The following is an 8,402-nucleotide window of genomic DNA, read 5'->3' as shown; positions in this document are numbered from 1 at the left end:
TTATTTTGACTAGGTGAAAGAGGTTCTTTACCTCTATTGCTACTTAGCCTTATTCACAGAATGGGTGTTGCCTCAGTCAAACTAAGACCTATATAACTTAAAAAGGTCCAGGTCTCTCTGCATCCAGGGTCACTCATAGTCATAGTGATCTATATCTTACCACTGAACCCACATGGCTCTGGAGGGGAAAGTGAGAAAGGTGTTCTTGTATAACCTCCCTTCCCTGCAGTCTCATTCACTTGCATGTTATTACATCAACTCTGTGATGCCATGGTACTGTTGAGGTTCAAAGGAGACCCCAAGAAGTAGAGGTCACAAATCAGTGTTGTGAGGTGTCTCAAAAGAATTTGCAGGTTTGAATCCATCTGCAAGTCAAGGGGCAAAGTTTGTTGTAATTGTAATACCAATTGAAGCAGGCTAAGTTCCAAAAAGATTTAGCAAAGAATCAGGAGAAAGAAGATAAATTTATAGGACAAAGCTATAGAGAACAGAGCTTCATGTTGCTTATTTACTAATTTTATGGTTTACAGGAAGGTTTAAGGGTTGGGTTGGTCTATTCATTATTGCTCAGGAACTTCGTTATCACTGACCAACAGATTATTTATCTGACAGCAATGTTGTGGGACTATAGTACTCCTAAAGCCAGGGGAACGCAGGATTATTATATCTTTCTTAAAAGCTAGGGGAAGAATATAGCATTCCTAAGAACAGGGGACCTCAGGTTAATTGCAATACTTCCCTAAAAGCTGCACCCCATCAGTACTATTGATCAATAAATGTTCAGAATGTGATAAATTAAGGAAGGTTAAGTTTCCACAGAACAATTAAGTTTCAATCTCTCAGAAGCCTTGAGAAAAAAAGGAATTGGGGAACTAGGAAGCCATAGGAGGAGTCGGTCAATCAAAAAGAGTCTTGTGGTTTTGAGAAAACTACATATTTAAGATAATAGCCCATCCAGCCCAAATTAGTTGGAGTCAGTGACCTGACTAGATCAAATTGATGGGGATTGAGGTCCCTTTAAGAAATCCCCACCATGGCTGACCTTTGATTTACAAAATCCTGGTGAGTGGGTTTTCCCCATCCCCCACAGGATCTGAGCTAACTTGAGTTTTCCCAACCCCACAGTTTAAACTCATTGAATTCTATTCAACGATGACCCTGGCTGAAAGCCCACCAGGAGCTTGGGACTTTACTCACAAGCCCCTTTAGGTATAAAAGAGCCAAACTGTAGCTCTCTCTTTACAGGAGCCCTTTCCCCCAAACGCATGTTATCCTTCTGGCCATGTAAGGGTTCCTGCCTGCCCAGAGGCCACCTCTGGCCCTGGCGTCTTTCTACCTTTAACTTTACTTCCAAATCCCTACAATAAATCTTTTTATCAATCTAGGATTTCAGGCCTGTAAATTATTTTTACAGGGTACTCTGCACTGTCATGCGATTATCTTTGTGATGACCCAAAAGGGGTTCCCCCTTCCCTAACTCTCATCAAAATCAGTACTGTGTTTATTTACTTAATAAGCTAAATGAATATTAAACAACGCACTCCATGGGAGCAGTTTTTACCCATTTTGCCTGTTAACTGTGGGCATTCCCTAATGCTCTGTCTTATGTCCTCTTCTCTTCTCCTTGGTGATCTCATGAGCTCCCATGAATTCAACCATCATCTCTGTGAAACTGATTCTGATTTATTTGTTTAGTCCTAACCTCATTCCTGACTTCATGTTACTTCTGCAAAGGCTTACTGAACATTTCAACCTGGATGTCTGTCTGTCTCTGATCATGGATGGAGGCAGAAAGCACTGGGCCAGGGTCAGACAGACCAGTTGTAAGTCCTGTTCTATAGAAATTCTTATGTCAACATGTCCAAAATTGAACTCGCCATGTTTTTTCTCTTCCTCTGGAGGGTAACACCATTTCCCCACTCACCCAGACACCTCACTCTCATCCTACTCTCATCTCATCAGCAAGTGCCTTGATTCTACTTCTGCAACATTTGTGCTGGAACTCTATCATCCCAGAAATCAGCTGGAGTCAGGATCACTAAACGTCTTTGATGGGGGCTGTAGCCCCTTGATATTCCTTGTTTGATCTCCAACTTCCTTTGGGACTTGGATCTTCCTTTGGGACCAGATACAAGATCTGGTCAAATTAGTTTGGGCTATCTGAGATGGCCAGGGTTTTACAACCCCCATTCTAATCTGCTCAAACAGACCAAATGGCATCAAGAAATTCCTTTTGGGAAGACACTTCTGTCTGTCCTCAAAAGATAACAAGAGAATCCTTATCTTATCCACATCACTCTCCTGAACTTCCTTAGATCAATGCATTTGAATCGTTATGTTTTGTATAAAATAGGGGACCCAAAAATCTATTCTTTGCAAAAACTGGCCTTGTACCTTACAGCCATTTTGCCCACTGACTCTCTGGTGTTTCTACTCTAATCAATAAAGACTTTGTTTCTACACAGCCTTGAGTAGCGAAATTCATTCGCTAAGGGACCCGCCTGTTGGGACTTTGGGAAGGAGAAAGAGAGTATTAGACCTCCTGAAAAGGAACTGACCCATCTCGGTTTACTACCCTTATAATACTCCTCATCAGTCTTTATTCTTGATCTTTTACAGTCAAGATCAGGGGGTTAGGCCTAGCTACCTCACATACACCTTGCTACCTCACACACACCTTCCTCCCTCAAAGGCCAGGAGAGACTGAGTCCGCTTCTGTGTCTCACTTCCTCTTCTTCCTCCACACGTCACTCCCCACCTCTTTGAGCTGGGGAGGGTCAACCTTCAAACAAGTTAATAGGGAACTGTCCCATTGGCAATTAGTCTCACGTGCTTCATTATCCAAGTGCATTGCTCAGTTCTAGCCCTTTACACATTTGTCCATTCATCCCCCTTCTTTCCTTGGACACTGACACCATCTTGGTGAGACCCTTATTACCTCACAACTGGATTAGCACAATAGATTCTGGTGGATCTGTCTGCGTCAAGTCTCTCCCCAGTTCATCTCTACTCAATAAATCCCAGGAACTCCCCATTTCCTACTGGATCAACTATAAAATCCTCACCTGACCTTTCAAGCCCTTCATTTCCTGGGCACTTCCCACCTTTTGTCTCCTCTGACATCATCTCTGGACACCATGTCTCTTCTAAGGCTGCCCCCAAGCCTGGAATTCGCTCCCTCCTTATCCCCTCCTCCTAACTTCTGACTTCTTTCAAATCTCAGCTTAAGACCAGTCCCTGCCCTCCTGTCCAACTTTTCATGACCCTGTTTGGAGTTTTCTTGCCAAAGCCACTGGAGGGGTTTGCCATTTTTTCCTGTAAGTCATTTTATAGATGAGAAAAGTGAGGCAAGCAGCATGCACCCAGAGTTGCACAGCTGGGAAGTACATAAAGTCAGATTTAATTCAAGAAGATAAGTGTTCCTGACTCAAGGCCTAACATTCTATCTACTGCCCCACCCAGCTACTTGTACTACTTGTAGATTACCTAAGGTTATACTTCCCCAGTTAAAGAATCCAATTATGCCTCAGTAACTCATTAAATTCTTTTTAGGATTAGCCCATCAGCTTCTCTAGGAATTTGCCCCATCTTAATCTTCCCTCCAGCTAATTCTGAGTTCTGTTAGGGAACTTAGCTTTTATCTTTTCCCTTATTAATTGCTAAAAACCATTTTTCTTTGTTAAAAACTCCGTATATATTTAGCATGCTGTCAGCTAAAATCTTTGCTTCTTGATTTGGAGAAAAATACAGAAGAGAAACCTAAAGGTAGAGTTTAAGAGATTTGCCAAAGTGCCCAGAGTTCTTCTGTGATACTGGGCCAGACTGCCTCTACATAAGACAGCTCAGAGTACTCTGAAGTTTGGCCAGAGGTATGAAACCCAATTGTCAGTCACTTCTTTTGCAGCTGGATCACTGGAGCAGCTGGTGTCAATGCCTTTTACTCTTCAAATCCAAACCAGATTGATAAGTGATAAGCTTCCTCCCTTGTCCACTGCTGAAATCTGCATCTCCCCTTTTCATCCCTTTTCATTTGATGGTCAAGGATTCTCTTCCTTCCCTGAGAGGGAGGAGGGCCATAAACTCCTAGATGGAGAACCAGAAAGGACATCAAACAGCATTTGATCCAATCTTTATTTTATAGATGAGGAGAAGAACCATGAACTGGAAGAGAAATCTCTCTAATCTAGTCCCCTTTCCTCCCATTTTATAGCCTACACAGAACCCAGCATTTAAAAGTTAAAACAGACTCCAGAAACAATCCAGGCACCCTCCACTCAAATACAACACCAACTCTAACATTTCCAACAAGTGTTTGTCCAGTCTCTGAGTGAAGATCACCAAGAAGGGGTCAGTCATTCCTCCCAAGGTAGACCAGCAGCTCTGAGGGTTAGGACATGAAACCTAAGAAAAACTTGAAGGGGAAATTGAGGCACAGAAAAGGAAACTAATCTGCCTAAGATCATATGGGGAGACAGGGGCAGGCAGGATTTGAACTCCATAATTTTTCACTCCAAACCCAGCATTCTTTCAACTGCCTTTCTATGTAGCTTTAACACCAACAGGGGCAACCTCAAATGAAGGGGAGAAACTGATTTTTAAAATGAGGAAAAGATATGAATATGAAAGTAGAAATTAGGGGCTCCCCCCAAAATGGCAAAAAATTATGGAAAGTCTGCTAGGTTTGGAAGGGGAAAGGAAAACCTGCTCAAAGGAAGTGGCCTTGATACTCTCCTACATGAACACCAAGCCCCCATTAGAGGGATTCTGCAGTCCCCCATGGGAGAGTTACTGACCAAATTCTCAGCCCTGCAACCTTGGGGAGAAATAATATCAGTTCACTTTAACCCCACTTCCCTAATGCCAAGACATTGAGCTGGGAGTCAAGAACACTTGGGTTCATGTCTTCAGACATTTTTCTATAGGCCTCAGTTTCTGTATCTAGGAAATAGAGATAATTATTTGTCCTTGTATCTATCTTATTTATATGTAGTTATTCTCATGGTGAGATTTGACTGTGTGCTTCTTGATAGTAGAGGCTGCTTTTCAATTTTGTAGGTCACACAGAGCTGGGATGAATGGCGACATTACTGGATGACAGAATCCAAAAAGACTGGCTAAGTTATGTAAGAAAAATGTTTATGAGAAATCATTTGATTTTTATTATTAATTTGTAATGTTCTCTTCCCAGTCAAAGGCCTTCTCTTGCACCAGCTTTAGCCAATTCTAGCTAAGAAACTTAGCTAGAAACCTGCATTTCTCTTCTTTATGGACAAGACCCAGTCTGAGTTAGATCCCTGTCTAGGGAGGATTCATTTCTATTCTTGTTCCCTTCATTAGAATTTGGGACAGCCTAGCTCATGACAGAGAAGGGAAAGCTGGAAAGAACCCTATTGAGGGTGCCCAGAATAATAGAAGAAGCTGAAAACCCATGACCCAACTCCTCCCAAGCTGACATGGAACCATGAATGGCTATTGTTGGAGGTTAACCATCCAATCAATTCTGAATCTAAGTTTCTTTTCCCTTGCCTTCTCTATTCTCATCTAACTCCTACTTTTTTTTAACTTCCATGTATGACAGTGTTAAGGTAGATAGGTGCAAGGGTGGGATAAGATTGGGATGTAGAATCGGCAGAAGTGGAACAGGGCTGAAGGACTAATCCCAGTATTATCTTACCCTTAAACTGTAATGTTCTCTTCTCTAAATTGCAATCATTCTCTGGGAGCAGATTTCTTGGGGAGCTTCTGGAGGCAGCCTTAGTTTCAGTTCAGTTTCCTGTAGCCAGGAGTTAAAGTCCAGCTCCTTTATTGTCTTTTCCAAAATCTTATCTACTTCACTTGGGGTCGGCTAGTTTTCTGGAGGCCTTCCTTTCTCCTTGCTTCCCAAGAGCTTTTGTCCAAATGTCTCCAGCCAGCACAAAGGTTGAAGTTGGAAATGAATCTTGACTCTGAATCTCCAAGAAAGTGGGTTTGTGACTCTTGTCTGTTATCCATTCCAGTAACTTAGCACCTTTTATGAATCCTAACATTAAACTAATGCCAATTCTAGCCTACCCTGATTCATCTCAGCTGTTCCATCCTAATTTTTACTTATCAAAAATATTTTTTTAAATTAACAACAAAAATTTTCTTTCCCTTCTACCTTGCCCCCTCTACAATAAAAAAGAAAAACAAAGACTTATTTAAAATACACACAAACACACACACACACACACACACACACACACACACACACACACACACACACACACACACACACACACTGTCTCCTTTTGAATCTTGGTCTCCAGACTCTCAGGCCGGGGTTTTCCAATTGGTCTTTCTTGGTGTTCTCCTGGCCATCAGCTCCTTCAGAACTCTTGCCAAGCACAACTTATTGTTTGTTTGTTTGCTTTGTTTTTGGATTGATTCAGTTGTTCCATCAATTCAAACATTATAAAATGCCTATATTATGTGAACAGGACTGTGCTAGTTACTAGGGGGCATAAAATGAACATCAAGAAGGGTGAACCTGGGCAAATCATTTGATCCCGTCTGCCTCAGTTCCCTTACCTATTCAGGTGACAGCCTGATTTTCCTAAAAAACTGCTCTGATTGCATGACATCCCTACTCAAAAAACAAAATACTGGGGGCTCCTATTGCCTCTAAAATAATATTGAGGAGCAGCTAGATGGCACAGTGGATAGAGCACCAGCCTGAAGTCAGGAGAACCTGAGTTCAAATCTGTCCTCAGACACTTAACACTTCCTAGCTCTGAACCCTGGGAAACTCATTTAACCCCAATTGCCTCAGCCAATATAAAATAAAATAAAATTGAAAACTCACTAGCCTAGCACTTGAAAGTCATTACTGCCTACCATTACTCCTCCATTTCAGCCAACTGGCCAACTTCTGTTCCCTTTTCATGGTATTCTATCCTCTGACTCCCAGCTGTGGCACAAGGGCTTACAAAGCCCTCCCTTTATGGCTCCAGTCTCCTTCTTTGATCCTACCAGTCATTAGTTTTCTCTTCCTCTTAAAATGACCTTGTATTATATTCCATGGACTTAATCTAGAATCAGGTTGCATCTCTCCTGTGGAATGTAGGTTCCTTGAAGATGGACACCAGGTCATAGTGATAACTGTGTTTTTTAAGAGGCACCTTTCCCATTCTCTCAGCTATGACATTTTCAGAACTAAGACCTTGCTTATAATTAGAGATGACAAGATCCTTGAAGACAGGATCGCCCTCATGGTGATCCTCATCATTCCTTTTCCCACCTTCTTTCACTTATTCTTTTCTCTATGACACATTAAAATTCACTCATTACTCTTGTCATTTATTTATTAACCCTAATTAAATCCAATACACATTTATTAAATGTCTATTTAATATTGAGCTAGAGGCTAAAATATAAAGAGAAAGTGAAAAAGCAATTCCTGACTTCACAGAACTTACATCCTAATGAGGGATACAACTTTTAATTAGAAAAGTATACATAAGATCACTTGAGTAGAGAGACCTAACTCTAACACTGAGGGTATCTGGAAAGGTGTGAGAGTTGGTTCATCAGCCCAGTCTTATTCACACTGCTCCTGGGGATGCCAGGAAAGGGTGGGGTGCAAGATCCTGAGCTGAGCTAAGAGCTACCTCAGCAATCTACCTCCTGGATGTAATGTACATCTCTGTCCACATGTTCAAATTATGGGGCAGATTCTCCAATTGATAAATGGTCAAAGGATATGAACAATTTTCAGATGAAAAAATTAAAATTATTTCTAATCATATGAAAAGATGCTCCAAATCACTATTGATTGTAATGTCAGAGAAACTGAGGCAAGATAGAGACTCCTGGGGAGGAACTTGCATGCTTAGGAGGAGCAAGTTCATTGGTTGAAGTAATTTTTCCTAGAAGACCTTGCGTTATCCCATGCCCATTCTCTGGGAGGATAAAAGAGGGTGGCACTTGAGAAATGAAAAGTCTTGTCTGGGCCAGAGTTGAGGCGGCTCTCTGGAGGAGAGTCTTTCCTCTAGACCAGAGAGCGATTGGTAGTCTCTGGAGATGACAGAACATTACATATTGGCACCCAACGTGGGGCAAGAACTTTTGCTTATCCTGACAAGGACTTATTCTGAGCCCTTCAGAGGAGCTAGACCGGACCATCGCAATTTGGCACCTGAACAGGAAATGAACTTGCTCCTCCTAAGCATGCAAGCTCCTCCACAGGAGTTCACAGGAATAAAACTCCCCTAAAGTCCGGAATTAGAGAATTGTTAAGTACCAACTTAGCACTTAGTAAAAACCTAATATCTCATTATCTCATTAGCACTTAGTAAGAACCTAACATCTCCCCCTTTCTTTTGATTTAGAACATACAGTAGTCATGACCTTGAAACATAAATCTATCAATATGGGAGGCATTA

This window comes from Sminthopsis crassicaudata, chromosome 3 (assembly GCF_048593235.1).
Source record: "Sminthopsis crassicaudata isolate SCR6 chromosome 3, ASM4859323v1, whole genome shotgun sequence".
NCBI classification, from domain to species: Eukaryota; Metazoa; Chordata; class Mammalia; order Dasyuromorphia; family Dasyuridae; genus Sminthopsis; species Sminthopsis crassicaudata.
Note: the sequence above shows the minus strand (reverse complement) of the source record.